Genomic DNA, 19,633 nt, shown 5'->3' with positions numbered 1-19,633 from the left:
ATTTCGGCATAATTTCAAGCAGAGGCGAAATGCAGCTAAGAAAGCTTCCAGGAAATCTCCTGTGCTATGTCATATGACACATGATTGATGTGAAGATGAGTCTTCTCTGAGCATATAGCAGGACATATGCGGAAACACAGGGAGTATCAGCCTGGAATTACCTTTTGAAAGTATCTGAATTGTGGATGGTATTTCAAGTGTCATGAGCACAGTAAGCTGCTTTCGTGAGCAAGAGGCAGAATGCATTCTGAATACGAATACTGGGCTTGCTACAACTGGCTCATCAGGGTGGGGCCTTAAGAAGGACCAAAGAAAAACATGCACAAAATGCAAACATCAAGTCAGTTGTTGGCCAGGGTCCTGAACGTGTTATTAAGAAATAAATCTCTTAGTTCACTGTAGGGTGTACAATGTGAATAACAAATTCTCATCAGGAGAGCTAATTTTTATTGGCACTATGTCAATTTTGTGTATTACTGATAGAGTTTTAAGTAGAAAGGCTGCTAATATTCCTTTACTATTTTGTGTACTAAATTGGACATTCACAAAAACTCATACATTCCAGTAACTATCTTTACCTGAACTCCAATGTAATGAAATGTTGAGTTCTGAAGTTTTCTTTACTAAACTATTTTTTATCTAAGCTATCTATAGTTTAAAATGTTACATAAAAGCTAGAAATAGTAAGAAAGCAGAAAGAACCTTTCACAAAAGTAAAGGTCATAATCCAATATTACAGAATCAGTTATTACGGAGTAAATGTACAGGTTACAGAATAAAGCAAGAGCATTAGATGAAGATTTAAGGCTAGAATTAATTAAACTGCTTCCGATCCTGCTTATTTATTTCTCACTCTGTGATTTTCCGTATGTCTTATGCGGCGAACCTGAACATTTTCCACAGAGAAATCCTCTTTTCCATCCAAAATCAGCTGTCATATTTTTTCTATCTTCCAACTTTCCTTCAGCCTATCTTAAGTAATAAAGGTAGAAGATAACATTTATTGCTCACATACACACTGTAGAGCATTATGCAAAAAGTTTGTAACATATAATACTGGAGATAATTCTCATAGCAGCCTGTGGACTGAATACCGTTATCATCCATACCGTACACGAGGCCTCACGTTGGTTAAATCACTTGTTGAAGGTCTCACAGTCAAAGCAGGAGAACTTGAACTTAAACTTGGAGCAATTATTCTCTAAAGACCCTGATCTGAAAAACCATGCCATGAGCAATCCAAGTGCAGGCTTCTTTTTTATAGAATGCTACTTTTATTTTAATTCTAATATAGTTTAGGGTTAAGTGAGCTTCAAAATTAATCAAAAAGTTAATCATACCAGAGGAGTGAAAGTGTATGTTTAATACACACACAATTTTTTTCTGTTGTTACCATTTATTCCAGAAGTTCTTGGGCAAGAGACTTTATGTCAGCTCCCTCATCTATAAAACAGAGACGGTGTCACTTACTTTTTTGTACCCCTCAAAATTATGTGGAAAAGAATGATGATGTATAGTTTAAGGATGATAAGATGACGAGAAGCAAGATCACGTAAGAGCTAACAGCAGAGGTTCTGGACTCTAATTGCTGGAGAACAAATCTGGTTTGATACTTACTAGCGATGTAAATTTTAACACGTTTCTTCATCTCTCTGTGCCTTGATTTCCCATTTGTAAAATACACATAGCAATTAGTATTCCATACAGTTGTTAGTGGATTATATGAGAAAATATGTGTAGAAAATTTAGCACAATATCTGATACACAGACATTTCTCAATAAATATTCATTTTATTTCCTTACAACAAATGAACTGAAGACCAGATTAAAAATAAGGACAAAACTAGTCCCTAATTAGACCATATTAAGGAAATAATTTTCCAAGATAAAAGTGAGTTGTAAAATAAGACAAGTTTAAGTTTTCTTTTGGAAATGGTTATTTTACCATTTGCCTTTTTTTCATAGTGAAGTTATTTGGGGAAATGGATTCATTTTTTGCATTTCTTTGACGTTCTCTGGACTTCTTTCTATGTTTTAAAAGACATATGATACTATTTCCCTAAGAGTTTGGCCCTTCAGGAAAATAGATTGGAAGAGATCCTAAGAAGCTGAAAGAAAACAAGTGAATTATTTATTATTGCATTTATCCTAATTGTGTTTACGAGCTGCCATTCAGAACAAGCATAATGTGTAGCATTTTACTGTCAGAAAACTGCATGTCATAAAACAGGAATGAGGGGAGTGTTATAAGCCATTTGATGAAAAACACTGAAGGAAAAGAAGCAGCATGTTAGAAAAAATTGCCAATTCTGCTGTAGACTCAGAAATACTGCTAATCCTAGGAACCAAGGTGGAGAGAAGGATGCGAGGGCTTTTGCCGCTGTAGAGTTTAATACTGGAAACTCTAGGAGATACAAAGTCCCAAGGCTGAGCTTGGAGCCTGTCGCAGCTTGTTTTTCTTCAGAGTCTGTGTGCTGTCAAGGTCCTTCCTCGGTGGTTGCTACAGAAATAATTATACTTCCGAAATTTGAGACTCCGAAGCAGACAGATGTTAACCTAGAAACGCTGTCCTTTTTGAGTGCTTGCTCTAATATCTTTAGGATTAAAAAAGAGATAAAGGGGCCGGCCCTGTGGCTGAGTGGTTAAGCTTGCACGCTCCGCTTCAGGGGCCCAGGGTTTTGCCAGTTTGGATGCTGAGTTCAGACCTACACACCGTTTATCAAGTCACGCTGAGGCGGCACCCCACATAGTGCAACCAGAAGGACCCACACTAAAATATGCAACTATGTACTGGGGGGCTCTGGGGAGAAGAATGAAAAAAAACGAAACAGGAGATTGGCAACAGATGTTAGCTCAGTGCCAATCTGAAAAAAAAAAGGGAGAGAGATAAAAACAAAAAGCATCATTATTTGAACTGAAAATTTAGAAATGTGGGTTTCTTAGTTTGACCAAGTATTCTATTTCAGCACAACAAAACAGTTAAGTGAGGGCTATTTCTGAAGCCCTCAGAGTAATCAGCAAATGCTAAAGAAAACAAGAAGTAAGAGGCCTTGTCAAGTGGAAAAATGTCTGATTTTAACCAAGAAGCTGAGGATAAGTATATCTTTGAAGGGATGATATCATACTGTAAATGATCTTTTAATTTTGTAGTACATGCTGGAATGTCACTACCTTGAGAAAAAACACACACAAAAACACTATATTTTGGCTAACACCATATTCACTTTGATTCTTTCTTTTGAAAGTTTTTTCTTGTGAGATTTACCTTATATAAAGGAGATTTTGTAAGCTGTATACATATGTGTGCATGCGTGTGTATGTGTGTGCCTGTGTGTATATAGACAGATAGATGCCTTTCTATTCTTTCTCTTCTATTCCATCTATCTTTTGGTCTTTCCCTTAACCAGTACCACAATATCTTAATTTCTAAAGTTGTGTAATGAATTTTTATATCAGATAAGGTAATCCCAACATCTTCTTCTTCAAGACTCTCTGGGCCGAGACATGATAATGATTTTCAGCCATTAGGAAACAGCTAGGCACATTTCCCATTTTGGCATGATAATTTATGGAAGGATCCTGTGATAGCAACTGTAGCTTTTTGGTCATTATGAGGTAATAGATGACAGAGTTACAAAAGGACCTAAATTGAAGACTGTGCATCTGTTCTACACTGCCTATTAATTTTCCTTTGACTCATCTGTTGTTGGAAACTTACAATTCCAGCTTAAAAGAATTCTGAGTTTAATCTACAGGTAGCCCCAAATTAATCATTCCATATTTAGTACTCTTACCTATCTCAAGGATTTCAAGTAATTCTGCCAATTAAGAATCTAAGACAAATGTATGGGTGTGATAATATTTGCATTTTATATAGGAATAAACAAGTCCATTTCTAGTTCAAAGGATGCAAGAAATTAAAATGCTAAATGCAAAATTCGATTAAGAATTTGTTACGTATACAGCATTGTAATAAGTTCTGGGTTATAAGATTAACCCTATTTGCAAGGATCTAAGTATCAAGTTGGAAAAATGGATTTTTCTTTATACAAAAAAATTTCAACAACCATTAAGACTGAATACAGTAAATGTTAAATGAACAGGATAGCTGTTTAGAGGAAGGGGTGGCTCCCAAGAGATGGAGGTCATTGGGTGAGGCTTTATTGAAGCCTTAAAACAGAGTAGCACTCACATGGGGTGAAGATACAAAAGGGTGTTTCAGAGATGAGAATCACAGTTAGCCAATACAAAGAGACTAGAACGTGCACAGTGGGCTTGCTGATTGCAATTTCAGATTATAAATGAACTATATGCAAAATATGTCAAATTATATTACAGAAATCTCTACACTATATGCTTGTGACATCCTTCTGTAAGTCTGAGAACTAGCTCAGGTTTTTAAGCTGGGTGAGAGATGGATATTCCGCAGGCACTAATAATACCAGGCTTCTGCTCATGCAATTTTAATCATTGTTTATTAGGTAAATCAAGTCATGCTCCTGTCGGTTGTCTGTCTGTTTTTTCTTTAGAAACACGTTGGTGTATTAACCATCACCATAGATCCCTAATGGTCGAGTATTGTCACTTGACCCCTGTTATTCTGGAGTGTTGCCCTTCCGACTGACAACAGAGAGAATAATATTATAACAATATTGCCTATCATCAACCCTGGTCTGGTCACCACTGAGCTTCCCAAACGTGCCAGTACCTCCATCACTAGCACATTCCTTATAAGCTTAGCGATGAAAGTGATCTTCGGCCCTTCCAAAGAAGGTAGTCGGTGGGTAGGCTCTCAAGTGTTATACAACAGAACCATTCTAGCATGCTTACTTCTCTGACCCTTTTGATCCCTTCCTCAAAATTCTGCCAAGGCAGTTCTATCATTTCTGCTTAATTTGATATGAGCCTTTTGTTGCCCACAAGCTTCCAGTAACCATCCCAGCAGTATATTAAGATTATGTCCAGGTACTCTTGCAAGGGAGTTTTCAGTAGTGAGAGAATGCTCCCTTGTTGGCCAGTTCTCCTTTATGGAGTTTATCTTCCACCACCCCCACTGCCCGCCCCACTCCAACACTATCAAGATCTACTTCCTGGCATGTTCTTCCCACAGTTTCTCTTGCTACAACTAATCACGTCTTGAAGTTCCTTTTGAATGATACCTTTTTGCCTCTAGCATGGAAGTACTTCCCTAGTTGGTCCATGCTGAGACTTGACCCCAGTTACATAACGAGAAGACAGGAGAGGAAGTAGGGTCAGACTGTGAAGAGAACAAATATTATCTTCCAAGGCATCCATCTCTGTGGAGGTTTTGGCATGGTCTTCAGACAAGAGAAGACTATATTCTCGAGCAAAACAAAGTAGGCCATGCCTGCAGGCCCAGGGCTTCAGAGGAATCTGGGTATCCCGTGTTCTTGAGCACATCCACCCATATGTCCTCATCCAGTCACGCCCCACTCCTTCCCTATCAGGGTTCTGATTTTAGCCTAAACGGCTAACCAAGGCTGTGAATTCAGCCTTCATTATAGTTCTGCTGCATTTACAATAAAGTGCAGTATCCAATCTGCAGTTCAGTCTGTCTTCTAGCTGCAGAAATTGTGAAATCTCTTTAAATACTTCCCTGGAGGACTTTTAACTTTCACACAGTGCCTTCTGCATTAGTTTCCTAGGGCTGCTATAACAAAATATCACTAGGTTGGTGGCATAAAACAATAGAAATTTGTTGTCTCACACTCCTAGAGTCTAGAAGTTCAAAATCAGAGAGTTGACAGAGTTGGTTCTTTCTGGGCACTCCAAGGGAGAATCTGTTCCATGCCTCTCTCCTGGCTTCTGGTGGTTTGCTGGCAATCATTGATGTTCCTTGACTTAGAGATACATCACTCTAATCTCTGCATCTATCCTCACATGACATTCTGCTTGTGTGTCTCTGTCCTTGCTTCTAAGCTCTCCTCTTTTTCGAAGGACACCAGTCATATCGGATTTAGGGCTCACTCTAATACAGTTAAGCTTGTCTTAACTTCAGTACATCTATGAAGGACCCTATTTCCAAATAAAGTCTTATTTAAACGTTAGGATTTCAGCGTATCTTTTTGGGAGACACAATTGAACCCACAGCAGTATCACAAAGACAAATAAAGACAAATTTTGGGATGAGAATTTGTGTATAAATGATTTATTAGGATATGACCCCAAGAAAAATACAGTAGGAGAGTGGGGAAATGGGGATGGTAAGGGAAGAAGACCAATCAAGGGTAATCAAGTGGTATCCAGCTGAGGATAATTTTTGCTCAACCCAGCCATGGATTTCTGCGGACAGTATAGATCATAACTCTGAGTTGGAAACCGAACCTCCTGACACCTTAATTTTGGGCTTCCAGCCTCCAGAACTGTGAGAAAATAAATTTCTATTGTTTAAGGCACCGAGTCTGTGGTATTTTGTTTTGGCAACCCTAGCAAACTAACGCAGTAGCCATTGACAAGCATACTGATGCTGGCTCATGGAAGTGAGAGCACGCTGGGGGCAGGTGTGCATGGAGTGGAAGAGGAATCTGAGAGAATACAGGAAGATATGCCTGGTGTCTGCTCTGGTCTTGACCCTTCATTTCAAGTGAACCATTTCTAGAATGCGTGCTTCTTGTCTCCACAACTTCAGCCTTTGCTCCATTAGACATTCAGATTTCCAGGTAGGCCATAATAAGGGTTCCACTGGGACCTGAAGCTGTGACTCATACTTTATCAAAGTGGGCTCTGAAAAATTTACCACAGCTCACTTTTATTGTTTTATTTCTTTTTAATAACTTTTTATTAAGGCTTGCTTTTATAGAATGGAGGCAGAAACAAGTGTGTCTGGGTCTTGGGTGATTCATTTGGTTGCATCTGATGTTTCTACACCGTGATAACAGTGAAAGGGTAAATGCAACAATTGCGGTAGAATGAGGACAAGGTACCAAGAGCACAGGCCCTTCAAGGCTGAGGAAATGGGCCATTCCACAAAGTGATCAACTTAGACCAGGCACAATGTTAACCAAGGGTGGGGAAAATCTAAAGTAGCTAATGGAGGAGTGAGAAGAACCCTTATTTGATTGGTTACTATCGAAAACTCTTTGCTTAGTTCAGTTTATTTTAAATTCTATGGTCATATCTGCACTCACAAAGGGTTTATATCACAGTCCTAAAAATAAAATTCATAGCCAAGTTTGAGGAACTGTTGTCTATAGATGGGAAAATATACTGAACAATCACACAAATGGCAGAACTTCTTTGCTTCTATAAAGGACTAATTATGAAACACAGTATAGTCTATTAGGTTAAATCTGATTTTATATGCTTTTATGTTTCCAAACCTAATTAGTATAACGTCTCAATAAACTGGTATTCTACTATATAATGCAATGTTAAAGTTGATTGTACTTTAGTCGTTTCTTTATCATAACTCTATTGTTTTTACAATTTTTATCTTTACTTGGGGTTATAATTTTATATGTTCTTTACCTAAAGAAAAGATTTACTGTGGATCTGTAACTCACAAATTAGTATAACAAATGTCTTTCTTATTATACACTTAAAGAAAAATGTCACAGTAACAGTAATTCAACTTTCAAACTTTTAAGAATAAAATATAGAGATGCAGTTCTAATTTTAGAAAAAGGAGCAGAATGATAAATGTGATATTACAATGTGTTTTCAAATTATGAATACTTTGTGTAAATATACACAAAAATCAATATTTTCATTCTGTCAAACATGGCAATAAATGTAAAATCACTTAGTACTATTTTTAATAATGGAAATTGACATTTTTGCACGTGATTCTTTAAGATATATAAGAAAATTATAGATTATCTATAATAGATGAATCCATTTGGAAGCATTATTCATAGCCATAGAAGGGAAAATATTTCAAAAACATTTCAACTGGTGGTAGAATTATCTTCAACATTTTTTAGTGCTGAAATTAACATCTAAATAAATCTTACATTATGTTCTGTATGAATAATTATTTTGATGTTAGTTTCACAAATGCCTTTTTCATACTCTGTGTTAGTTAACTTTTAAATCTATTAATTAAAACAGCAGAGTCTCACCTTGTAATATAAATAAAGGGACAACTTTCTTCCCAGAGACCCAAGCTAAGTTGGTATTCAGAGCCCAGAAACAGAATATAGATAGAATATTAATCTCCCAACTCAGCCAACCTCCAATGAACATTTGCAAGAAAAAGTGGATTAAACAAAATTCTTAAAACTGAATAGCTCTGTGCTTGCAGTGCATTAGCTCATGATGAAAGATGGAACAAAAATTACATAATTCTTGCATAATTGGACACTGTTAATAGATGGTGGAAATATTTTGTGAAAACACAAATTAGCATATATTCTAATATTATCTTATTTAAACCTATTCTTACTCATGTATCTACCATCCTCCTCATTTTCTCTGACCTGCAAAATCTTTCTTTTCTTCCTCATCCCTCAATATCCCTGATTGTCTCCAGAAAACCAAAGAGACCGAGAATAGCTACTTGGAAGACATCCTACCTGCCTTTTCATCTAGGCAACCAGTATCAATGGAACCAGTCAGAATGTGAGGGACTGAAGATATAGGAGTGAATAGAAGTCCGTATACCTGTCAATCAAGCCATAAACAAACTAAAAAATAAATAAATAACAATCTTAAAATCCTAAATCTTCTTACTCCACAAGCTTGAGTAAGTTATTTTACCTACTAAGCTCAGATTTTTTTAAACCTATAAAATGGGAATGATAAATTGCTTACAGATGGGTGTGTGCGTATATTCTTTGAGAATAAATTAGTCTTTATTAAGAGGGAATTATAAGTCACAATTAGACTTGGCAAGGAGACTTATGTAGACAGAAATCAGACACATGAAACTAAACATATACTTTACTCAGATTTTTTGCTATAAATTGATTTTATTGACAAGATTACATATAAAGAAAGATATAAATTATGATGATCCAGTGAACAAAGAACCTTGTTATCTGACTGCTTGGGCTGAGGCACACATGCCCCAGAGAAAATTAGAACACGTCCTGTTCTTTATCATAACTTACAGGCTCTTTCTCTGGCTTTCCTGACATTCACGTAAAGATGGTAAAGACTCTCCGACTATAAAGTCATTTTACCAAAAAGACCATCATTTTGTGTTAACTTCAAAATTTAGAAATCATAGTTTAAGAAAAAAAGAGTACTGAAATCGTAACTGTCTAGGGTGTGAAATGATGTTAGTTCACAGATTTTTGCCTTTTATTATCACTGAGCTTGTAAATAAACTGAAGAGTTCTTTCTTTCTTTTCTTTTTTTTGATCTTTCAATGGATCTGAAACCTCTTACAGGAGAGAAAGTTCTTTCAGCAGCTGCTTGCTCAGGCTGCTCATTAAAGTCGGCTTTTGTTTGCATGCTGACTTTAAACACAAGGCAAAGTTTGTTCCTTCCACATTACCTCATAAGCTTGTTGTGAAGTTAAAATGAGATCATCCATGCAAAACTCTGCACATTGCCTAGTTTATAGTAAATGCTCAATAAATGTTAGCTACTTTTATTATCTGATCCCTTTCTCTATCCTCCCTGGGCTTACAGAGTTTGGAATCCTAATACTTTTTGCCTTGTTATATTTGCAATAGCCTCTCAAAAGGTTTTCCCATATCTAATATAACCTTCCACCACCTTTCATACGTATTATGTATTGCCACCAGATTAAATGTTCAGATTAATAAATCTGGACCATTCAGGTTTCTGATCAAATGTCTTTAATGAGTTCACACCTTAATCAGGTATTCAAGACCTGCCACTGCTTAGATCCATTCTAATTTTAGTTCCCCTTATGTGCCATAATGAACACTATATTCTGGTTGAAATAACTCGTTTGCTGTTCTTTTAAGTGACCCAACATTTCCTTTCAACCTGGAATGCCCCACTGCCTGCCCCACCCCCAACAGGCCGTATCCACACACCCCATCCTCATTATTCTCTCAGCTGAGAGCGTGTCTTCTTCCTCCTCTTACTTTTCTCCTGGTCCTTATCACTTTCTACCTTCTACTTCTACCATTGTTATTTGTGTACCTGCTTTATCTCTCCTAATAGGTCCTTGAGTAAAGAATCCATATCAGGTCCATGTTTTTTTCCCAAAGTATCCACAGTGAATAAGTATTTATTGACTAAAAGAATGAATGAACTTTTCAAATCCTTCAGAGCAGAAAAGGGAGAAGGTCGAACATGAAGCCCAAATCATGTTTTACTACAAGCCTGGTTTCTTAAGCAGAGAGGTGCTGATTTAATTTATGAAAAGATTTCTAGAGAACAAGGGAGGTAATTCTACCCTAAAATATCTTCCAACCTCCAATATGCTACCAGCAGAAAGCCACTAGAAGTTGATTTCCTTCGTCTTCCTATTGGCTTAGGTCAGTTTAGGTTTAAAGAGACACACCCTTGCTAAATAAAGTTGCTTGCTAGGTTACAGAACATGAAAGAGACAAGGAAGGGTAAAATGACACCGAAGGTGGTGGAGAATATGGCAGAAGACACACTTTGCCAACATTGAACTTTTTAAACAGATGATCCTATTTCAGTATTTGGCAGCAATCTAATTTTTTGGTGGGATGTGTCATAATTTACCCACCATGAGGCAGACTGCCTATTTCCAAGAACCTGCCAGGGGGCAGAATCAGAGGGTGTGACAGAATCTGGAGATAATTTGAGGAAGTATGAAAGCAGACAAGAGGTGATTTGAAGCTCAGAATGGCAGGGCAAGGAAATAGAAGGTGATGCTTGAGCAGTTCATGTTCTTTCACCCGTGCAAATTCAGAAGGCACTGCTGAGTCATACCAGGTATGGGCAGTCATATGGAACCCTGGGAAAAGCCAAGGAAGCAATTATGTTAAATCGAGAAGAGAGAGTCACTAAAACAGGCTCAAAAGGGAAACGACCCATGTCAAACTAGGAGGAAGATTGGCAGTTGCACAGCAGCACAGGAAACGCATGAATAGGACCCACACGACCTTGTGTTAGACACTGCACAGCTCCATGCCACTTGTATTTACATTTATCTCATACAAAAAGGTCTTCGTCATGTCTTCAGAACTTTTTATATTTATGACATATTATTCATGCTGCCCAGATATCTCAGATTTCATCAACCTGAGACCACGAAGTACGTTCCTTTTATTCCTAAATCATCACGGCAGCAGTCCCTCCACCTCCTTGGTAGAAAGTAATGACCACGAAAGTGTAAGGTCACCTAAGGTGTCTCTCCAGTCAGTTTTCAGGTACAGTGAGGATATGGGGTCTGTGACCAATGCTGTGCTGGAGTGGGTTCCCACAAGCTCACAAGAGCCAACTGTACACATCTCTTCCCAAATCCATGTTCAGTGAATTTATGTTGGTAGCTTGAAATTGGCTATGGTGGCAAATATTACAAGCTAGGGCTTTTTCTCATCCTTGGAGAACTGGCTGTTAAATATTACCAGCGCGCCTCCAGGTTTGCCCCAGTCTTCCTTTCCACAAGCTCTCACTTGTGATTCAATTCTACTGCCTATGAAGCCAAGTGGAGAAGCCCCACCATTGCCACTCCTTGCCCTGAGTTCAATAGTAATCCCGATAGTATTGTTTCCAGATGCTTCCAAAGCTTCCAATCTTGGGATTACCAGAACATCCCCGGATTCCATGCAAAGATGGGGAGGAAAACCTATCTCAGCTCTTCATTTTGTCACCTTGGCTCTAAAAACACTTAGTATTCCTGTGGTTTGTTAGTCTACCTTATTGACCTCTTCACGGTGTCTCAAAATGAATCCGACAAACTGTGTAGGAGATAAGCATTATCACAACCTTCTCTGACTTGTTTTATTTCTTAAGAGCCTCCTGCCAACTGCCAAAATGTGTTTCTCCTTCCCCAGGGACAAAACAAAAGCAAACATATATATATCAGTAGATGCAAATAACATGGGATGTGTGAGGCTATGGGAAAGGAGAGAGGAAATCTCTGATGACAGGAGGTACAGATGGGGTCCAGCTTAGTCAACCAGAAAGCACGTATGCCATTTAAATTTATTTTTAAAAGTTATGCACTAATTGGGCTAGATATATCTCTTTTGCCCCCTTTCCCAGATTAACTCTCCACCATTTTCGCTCTGCTCTACGCTCTGGGAAATGAACACCTAGGGGCTGCCTCATTGGTTCCCTTTCCCTCTAGACTCCTGTTGAGTTTGGCCAAAGGAAGATACTAGCAGGACTTGTTCTTGTTGGATGGTCTTCTCCATGTAGCTGCTTTCTCTGGGTTCTCATGACTGTTCTCTCCCTGGTCCCTCCAGTCTAGTGGTAGAAACAGCTCCTTGTTGCTGCTAATCCCAGGGTACAGCACCATCCCTCATTGTTTTCCTAAAATCTTACTTTATACTTTTTTAAAAAAAATTTTCTCTATTAAAATCTCATCAATTACCGTTTGAATATGCCATCTTTTACTCTGCTAAGATCCTGGGTGCTATGCCAATTAAACCAAGTCATAGCCCACGGAGCTCAATCTTCTTCTCACTAAATTTCTATTTAGTATGTTTATGAATCATATACTCGTGTTGTTTCAACAATTGAAAAGAAAAGCCCAAAGAATCATTCTGCCAAAGGCGATTGTTTATTTGAACTTAATTATTGTATATCTACACTACCTGGAATTTTATGAGATCTTATCAGAGTTTAGCAATTTTTTTCTGAATGCATAACTCCACTTGACGTAAATAGGTATTGAGAAAATCAAGGATAATGGAGGAACATTGAGGACACTGAATCTTTAATACATGTAAAATTTTTTTTTTTTTTGAGGAAGATTAGCCCTAAGCTAACTACTGCCAATCCTCCTCTTTTTTGCTGAGGAAGACTGGCCCTGAGCTAACATCCCTGCCCATCTTCCTCTACTTTATACATGGGACACCTACCACAGCATGCCTTTTGTCAAGCGGTGCCGTGTCTGCACCGGAGATCTGAACTGGCAAACCCTGGGCTTCAAAGAATGGAAACGTGTGAACTTAACCACTGCACCACTGGGCCAGCCCCTGTAAAAATATTTTTGATGTATATTGGCATAATAAAAATCCAGTGAGCCAGCCCTGATGGCCTGGTGGTTAAAATTCAGCACGCTCCACTACGGTGGCCCAGGTTCAGCTCCTGGGCGTGGAACCACACCACTCATCTGCCAGGAGCCATGCTGTGGTGGCAGCTCATGTAGAAAAACCGGAAGAACTTAGAACTATATGAAACTATGTACTGGGGATTTGGAGGGGAAAAAGGAAGAAGGAAAAAGGAAGAAAGAAAAAGGAGGAAGATTGGCAATAGATAGCCTAGGGTGAATCTTCCCCTGCAAAAAAAAAAAAAAAGAAGAAGAAGAAGAAGAAGAAAGAAAGAAAAATGAGATATTTCTCTATAACAAAAAGAAGAAAAATCCAGCAATTTAATCAGAGTATTAAAAATACACTGATGAATTGGAACAAATAGGTTCCATCTCAAGAACACTGTCTCCGAGTTTAGTTACATTAAAGCGAAAATCTGGTGGTGTAATTTTGGTTTAATGTAGGGAAGTGTTAGAAAATCCACTCTGATGTTAACAGGATCATGACTCTCACATTATTTGGTTGAGTAGATTCCAGAAAAATATTTTCCTACTCATATATTCTCAGAAAACCAACAATTGGAATAATTCAAATCAGGAAGTAACTAGTATACATTTTAGGCTGTCTAACCCCTTATCCTCTTGGCCATCTCTGAGTCAGTCATCAAACTAGGGAGCTGCTCCACAGATAAAGCAGTCTCTAAAATGAGAAAGACAGGGCACCCTTGCCCTGACCTGCAGGCGGAAGACTAGGAGAAAGGATATGTGACATGACTGACTCATTGTGAAAATGTGGGAAGGAAACACTGTTTCATTTTATTGTATCCCAGTGACTACGTAGTTTGTAAAACCTATGGATTGAACCAAATAAGGTTACGTTAGCTTAAAATTTCCTCTCCTTATGATGTAATTTATACTATCTTATTTAATGGTTCTAAACAATGCACTCTTGTAACTCTGTGTGTAAATGTAAATAAAAAATAATGTGATAAAAGTGGGGGAAAACCCAAGAACAAAAAATTAACAAGATAAATTAAAAAAGAAAAAAATATATTTAAAAAATACTAATGTGAGTGCTTAAAGGGAAAGACCTAAGTTATTACCTTACCCACCTCAACCTCCTAGGGGCCTAACGTAAGGATTTGAACATATAAGGATTTCAAGATCCACTTTTTAAATTTAATGCAAATATTCAAAATAAAATTAAAATCAGACTGGCTGTTTCTGAAGAAGTTCCAAACTTAAGCATTTGGTTTTCTTTACACATAATGAAAAATTCATCTGCTTACAGAATCTTGGCAACTCCAGGAAATTCAGTGAAACTCTCAAGGTGCTGAAGATTACCGAAAAAGGATTGTCATCAGAGCCATCACACAGGTAGTCATTGTCCCTGATGCTCCCCTGACTGGAATTGCTCCTGATGAAATGCAAGCTCATCCACCCTGTGTGACTAAAGGTATTAAAAGCTATGAAGAATATGGACAGGGTAAGCCATGATTAATTGCTTAGTGCAATGAAACTAATCCAACATATACGCGAATCTTAGTATTTAATGCTCAGTATAAAAAAGGAACTTGTGATGTTTTAACACACCTTTAAAACCGTTTATGCAAATACAGTCATCCTTCTGAATCTGCAGGTTCCACATCCCTGGATTCAACCAACCACGAATTGAAAGGACTGCAATGGTTGCGTCTGTACTGTATTATCTTGTCGTTATTCCCTAAACAATACAGTGTAACAACTATTTACATAGCACTTACATTGTATTAGGTGTTATAAGTAGTGTAGAGATGATTTAAAGTATATGGGAGCATGTGAGTAGGTTATATGCAAACACTACACCATTTTTATGAGAGACTTGAAAATCTGCAGATTTTGGTATCCATGAGGGATCCTGGAGCCAATCCTTCAGAGATACCAAGGGATGACTGTATATTCTTTTACCTTCCTAAGAATTTCCACTCATGAGCTCTCAACTCAATAATAACGGTATTCTAGAGAAATTAAACAATCTAACTTAATCAGATATAAACTTTCCCAGGTTGTCATTTATCTAGCATGAACAGGTTTAACGAGATCTATTGTACTGCTGTTTATTTAGAGCTGCCCATAGGTCGATAGGTTAAAATATGTTCCTGTTTCTTTTCAACAAACAAGGAAACGCATTCACCCATACAGTAGTCTTCCCTCACCCACCATTTCACTTTCCGCCAACAACTGCAGTCCAAAATATTAAAGGTAAAATATTAGAATATTAACTGGAAAATTCCAGAAATACACAATTCATAAATCTTAAATCATGTGCCATTGCAATGAAAGATTGTGCTGTCCCACTCCATCCTGCTAGGGACATGAATCATCCCTTCATCCAGTGTACTCATGCCATATTCACTAAACACCTGTTAGTCACTTAGTAGCTATCTGCGTTATCAGATTGACCATTGAGGTATCGCAATGCTCGTGTTCAAGTACCTTTATTTACTTAATAATGGCCCCAAAGAACAAGAGTAGTGATGCTGGCGCCTCAGATATGCCAAAGAGAAACCATGAAGCACTTCCTTTAAGTGAAAATGTGAAAGTTCTCAATTTAATAAGAAAAAGTCGTATGCTGAGGGTGCTAATATCTACAGTAACTTTATTTCAGTATGTTGTTCTAATTGTTCTATTTTACTATTAGTTACTGTTGTTAATCTCTTACTGTGCCTAATTTATAAATTAAACTTTGCCATAGGTATGTATGTACAGGCATACCTTGGAGATACTTCTTGAAGTTTTGGGCCAAACCACTGCAATAAAGTGCATATTGCAATAAGGTGAGTCACACAAATTTTTTGGTTTTCTCTCTTTCTTTTTTTGAGGAAGATTAGCCCTGAGCTAACATCCACCACCAATCCTCCCATTTTTGCTGAGGAAGATTGGCCCTGAGCTAACATCTGTGCCCATCTCCCTCTATTTTATATGTGGGATGCCTGCAACAGCATAGCTTGATAAGTAGTGTGTAGGTCCACTCGCAGGATCCAAACCGGGAAACCCCAGGCTGCCAAAGTTCAGTGCGCAAACTTAACTGCTACGCCACTGGTTTTTTGGTTTTCCAGGGCATATAAAAGTTATATTTACACAATACTGTAGGTTATTAAGTGTGCAATAGCATTATGTCTACAAAAACAACATATGTACCTTAATTAAAATATACTTTATTGCTAAAAAATTTGAACCATTCTCTGAGCCACCAGCAGATTGTAACCTTTTTGCAGATGGAGGGTCTTGTAAAAAAAGCAATATCTGTGAGGTGCAATAAAACAAGGTACGCTTGTGTAGGAGAGGAAGACTTTTCCTCTATCCAATGTGGGTTCATCTGGCCAGAGAACGAATTAAATTCACGTGAGCAAAAAAACTCACCACTCTTGCTTCCATTGGACTCTGCCGGCAGAGATCTGGGAGACTGACATGGTAAGAACTCTTACCTCTTGCCGGCTCTCATCAGGGGTCCGGGATCTCTCAGCCACAGCAGTCCAGGAGCAAGCAGTGTCCAGCCAGTGAAATTTTATTCCGTCCAAGTCGCCAAACTGTAGGGGAAGAAGACATTTCCTCTATCCAAAGTGGGTTTGTCTGGCCAGAGAATGAATTAAATTCACATGAGACAGAATAGCAAGAGAAAATTAAACAAAGCTTTATGAGGACCATGGCCCGGGGCCTTTCTTCTCAAAGGAAGAAAGGGCACCAAAGAAGTGGGGTGCATGGAGTGGTTATATACCCCCAAACAGGGTATTTCACATATGATTGAAATGTCCCTCCCACAGTAGTCACAAGATTGCCCTGTCAGCACAGTCAGTGCTTGATGGATACAGCAGGTAGTGGGTCTGCTATCTCAGTGGGCGTAGCAGGAGGCAGGTCTATTGTCTTGAGCTGGGTGGTCACAGGTGAGTGCAGCAATCAGGAAAGATGCTTAATCCTTAAAGAAATGCCAACGTTGGGAGGGGGAGGGAAGTCAGTTACAGGAGGTTACCAGACAAGCACAATAAAATGCAGATTTAAGTCCTTGCCGTCCCCATTGATTAAGAGTTTCTAGAGACAAGGTCATCTTCGCTTCTTCCTGGTACAGAGGGAGATATCTTTACAGATGGAGAGTTCCTTTACAATGTAAATGTCTCCTAACAAAGGGCAAGCAAGTTCCACTCCTCAGAGCCTCCTTCCCTGTCCCAGTTTATCAAAAGCAATCAGCCTCAAATAATCCTCATGCCAAAGAGACGTATCTTGGGGTGGCCAATTCCAGTCCTCACACTTGCATAGGGAAAAAATCATAGTACAGTCCATGTCACTTAACAAAGGGAATATGTTCTGAGAAATGCATCATTAGGTGATTTTGTTGTGTGAATATCATAGAGTGAACTTACACATACCTAGATGGTATAGCCTACTACACACCTAGGCTATAGGGTGCTAATCCTATGGGACCACCCTCGTATGTGCGGTCCATCTTCGATCAAAACGTCAATATGCAGCATGTGACTGTATATATAGGGCTCAGTACTATGCGAGCTTTTAGGCATCCACTAGGGGTCTTGGAACATATCCTCTGTGGATCAGAGGGGCCTGCTGTATAAATCAAAACATCAGAGACCATTGAACCGAGGTGCCAGGACAAAACTGAGAATCAGTACAGGGCCAAGTTTATAGCAACAGTTTCTGACAAAGGTGAAGGGTGATTCAAGTATAGAAATGGTAGAATTTGTAGCAAAATTGGTGATCTGGATCAGCAAAGCAAGATAGGAGACATTTTCAATCCCATTGTGTTATTCAGGAAAAATAGGTTATGTTTTAGTAACAAAATGAACCCTGAAATCTCACCAGCTTAATATATAAAAATTTCTGTCTCCTTCACACAAAGTTGGCTACTCTCTAGAGCAGTGCCCTTCCCAGTTACTACAGATATCCGGGCTATGTCTATCTTGTAGCTCCATCAGTAGAAATTCTTGGTTTCCAGGGTGGTTGTGTTGGGGGAAAAAAGAGACCTGGGGATTGTTTGGACTTTACATTGCTGAGGCTCAAGAGTGGCATGTGTTCTAAGGTGCAGACCATGGAAGTCATCAACTATTTCACGTGCTTTCCTACATTTCCCAGTCTCTATGTAGGTAGTTTGAGACAATGAGATTACTTCTAGCCAATGGGTTATGAGCGGCAATGGAGTGTTGCCTCCAGGATGAGGCATTTAAGAGCCAGTGTGAGTTCTTCAAGCTTTCTCTCCCCCTGTCATGTGACTGTAGTTCCAAATGGCCAAGTTACAGGATTAAAAAAAAAAAAAAGACCCTGATCACCAAGTCACTGTTTAGGAGGGAGCTGCCCTACAGAGCTACTGGGCACACAAATGACTTTGTGTGGGCAAGAGTGAAGCAAAGTTGTATTTGCCAAGCCTTGAGATTTGGAGTTTATTTCACAATCTAACTCAGCCTATCTTTACTGATGTCCCAGTGAAGATGAGTGCTTCAGAGCTCAATTCTCTGATGGAGGAGGTCCTAAGGAGCTCAGTTTCCCAGTCCTAATATTGTTGAAAGATGCATATACAACTCAAAGTGACAGTAGTACATAAACAGGGATAAGGCTATGTGACTAGAAATATGTCTATCCAGTTTAGAAGCAGAGATACATTTTGAATATGACAGCTAATTCTAATTCTAACTAATAATATAGATTGTACATAGTTTGAAATTACTTAATGGGAGACACACATCCTTGCCTCTGGGAGGCATGATTGGGAACCTCGTGATTGGGAAATATACAATCCGAAAACCAGGACAATACGTTTATGATTTTGCTTTCAGTGTTGAATCCTTTGGTTTCTATCAAGATATATGAAGTCAGGTTTATGACTGAAAAAGCCACTTTTTCCCTTTCGTGCGATGAGTCAGAGGCAATTGGCAGGAGGTGAGAGCTAAACGTAGATTAACAGAGAAAGATTTGCTAAGCTGTCAAATACTCTCCTTTAAAACCAATAGCAGGAAACAAAACATCCAAGTGCTGCTTTAAATTTATGGGACTATTGCAAACCTAGGAATTTTCAATACCTAGTGCAATGTAAGAGAGAAGTCTTGAAGATACCTCTTAGAGAAGAATGGAAAAATCAGTCATGTTATGAAGTGATTGATAATAATAAAATATTTCTTTCCCTGTTTATATTTCCTTAATAATTGTTTTTAAATATCTTAGTCTTTTAAACATGTTACCCTTTGTTGTGGTACAGGAAAAAAATGACAGATGAATATTCAGAACCTCTTACATCTCTCACATAACAGGAGAATTTTTTCCTTTGTCCCCTTAATATGGGGCTTGGTTGTGCAGCCTGAATAATGAGTGAGGAAGGAAACAGTAAGACCAGTAAGTTGAAACCCCTCTGATTGATTTTCACTGCTCAGGACTGAGAGTTTTTGTAGAAGAGAAAGCGGGACAAGGCACAGACCAGAGAGACAAGAGATTGGGCTCGTTGAAAGGAAGAGATTTAAGAAGATTTTAGAAAGTGGGGGA

The 19,633-nt window shown here is 38.5% G+C and overlaps 1 long non-coding RNA gene across 1 annotated transcript in view; it reads left to right on the top strand.

Annotated features, from left to right (window-relative positions):
• The window catches only part of LOC123276670 (uncharacterized), a 44,294-nt gene that overhangs the window by 13,812 nt on the left and 10,849 nt on the right, over positions 1-19,633 (top strand). The window contains exons 2-3 of the long non-coding RNA XR_011497402.1: positions 14,403-14,597; positions 15,846-15,927. This is a non-coding gene — a long non-coding RNA (uncharacterized lncRNA). The remainder of the gene's footprint in view (positions 1-14,402; positions 14,598-15,845; positions 15,928-19,633) is intronic.

The sequence above is a fragment of the Equus asinus genome, chromosome 23, assembly GCF_041296235.1.
Source record: "Equus asinus isolate D_3611 breed Donkey chromosome 23, EquAss-T2T_v2, whole genome shotgun sequence".
NCBI classification, from domain to species: domain Eukaryota; kingdom Metazoa; phylum Chordata; class Mammalia; order Perissodactyla; family Equidae; genus Equus; species Equus asinus.
The sequence above is the reverse complement of the archived record's forward strand: the minus strand, read 5'-3'. Positions and strand labels throughout refer to the sequence as shown.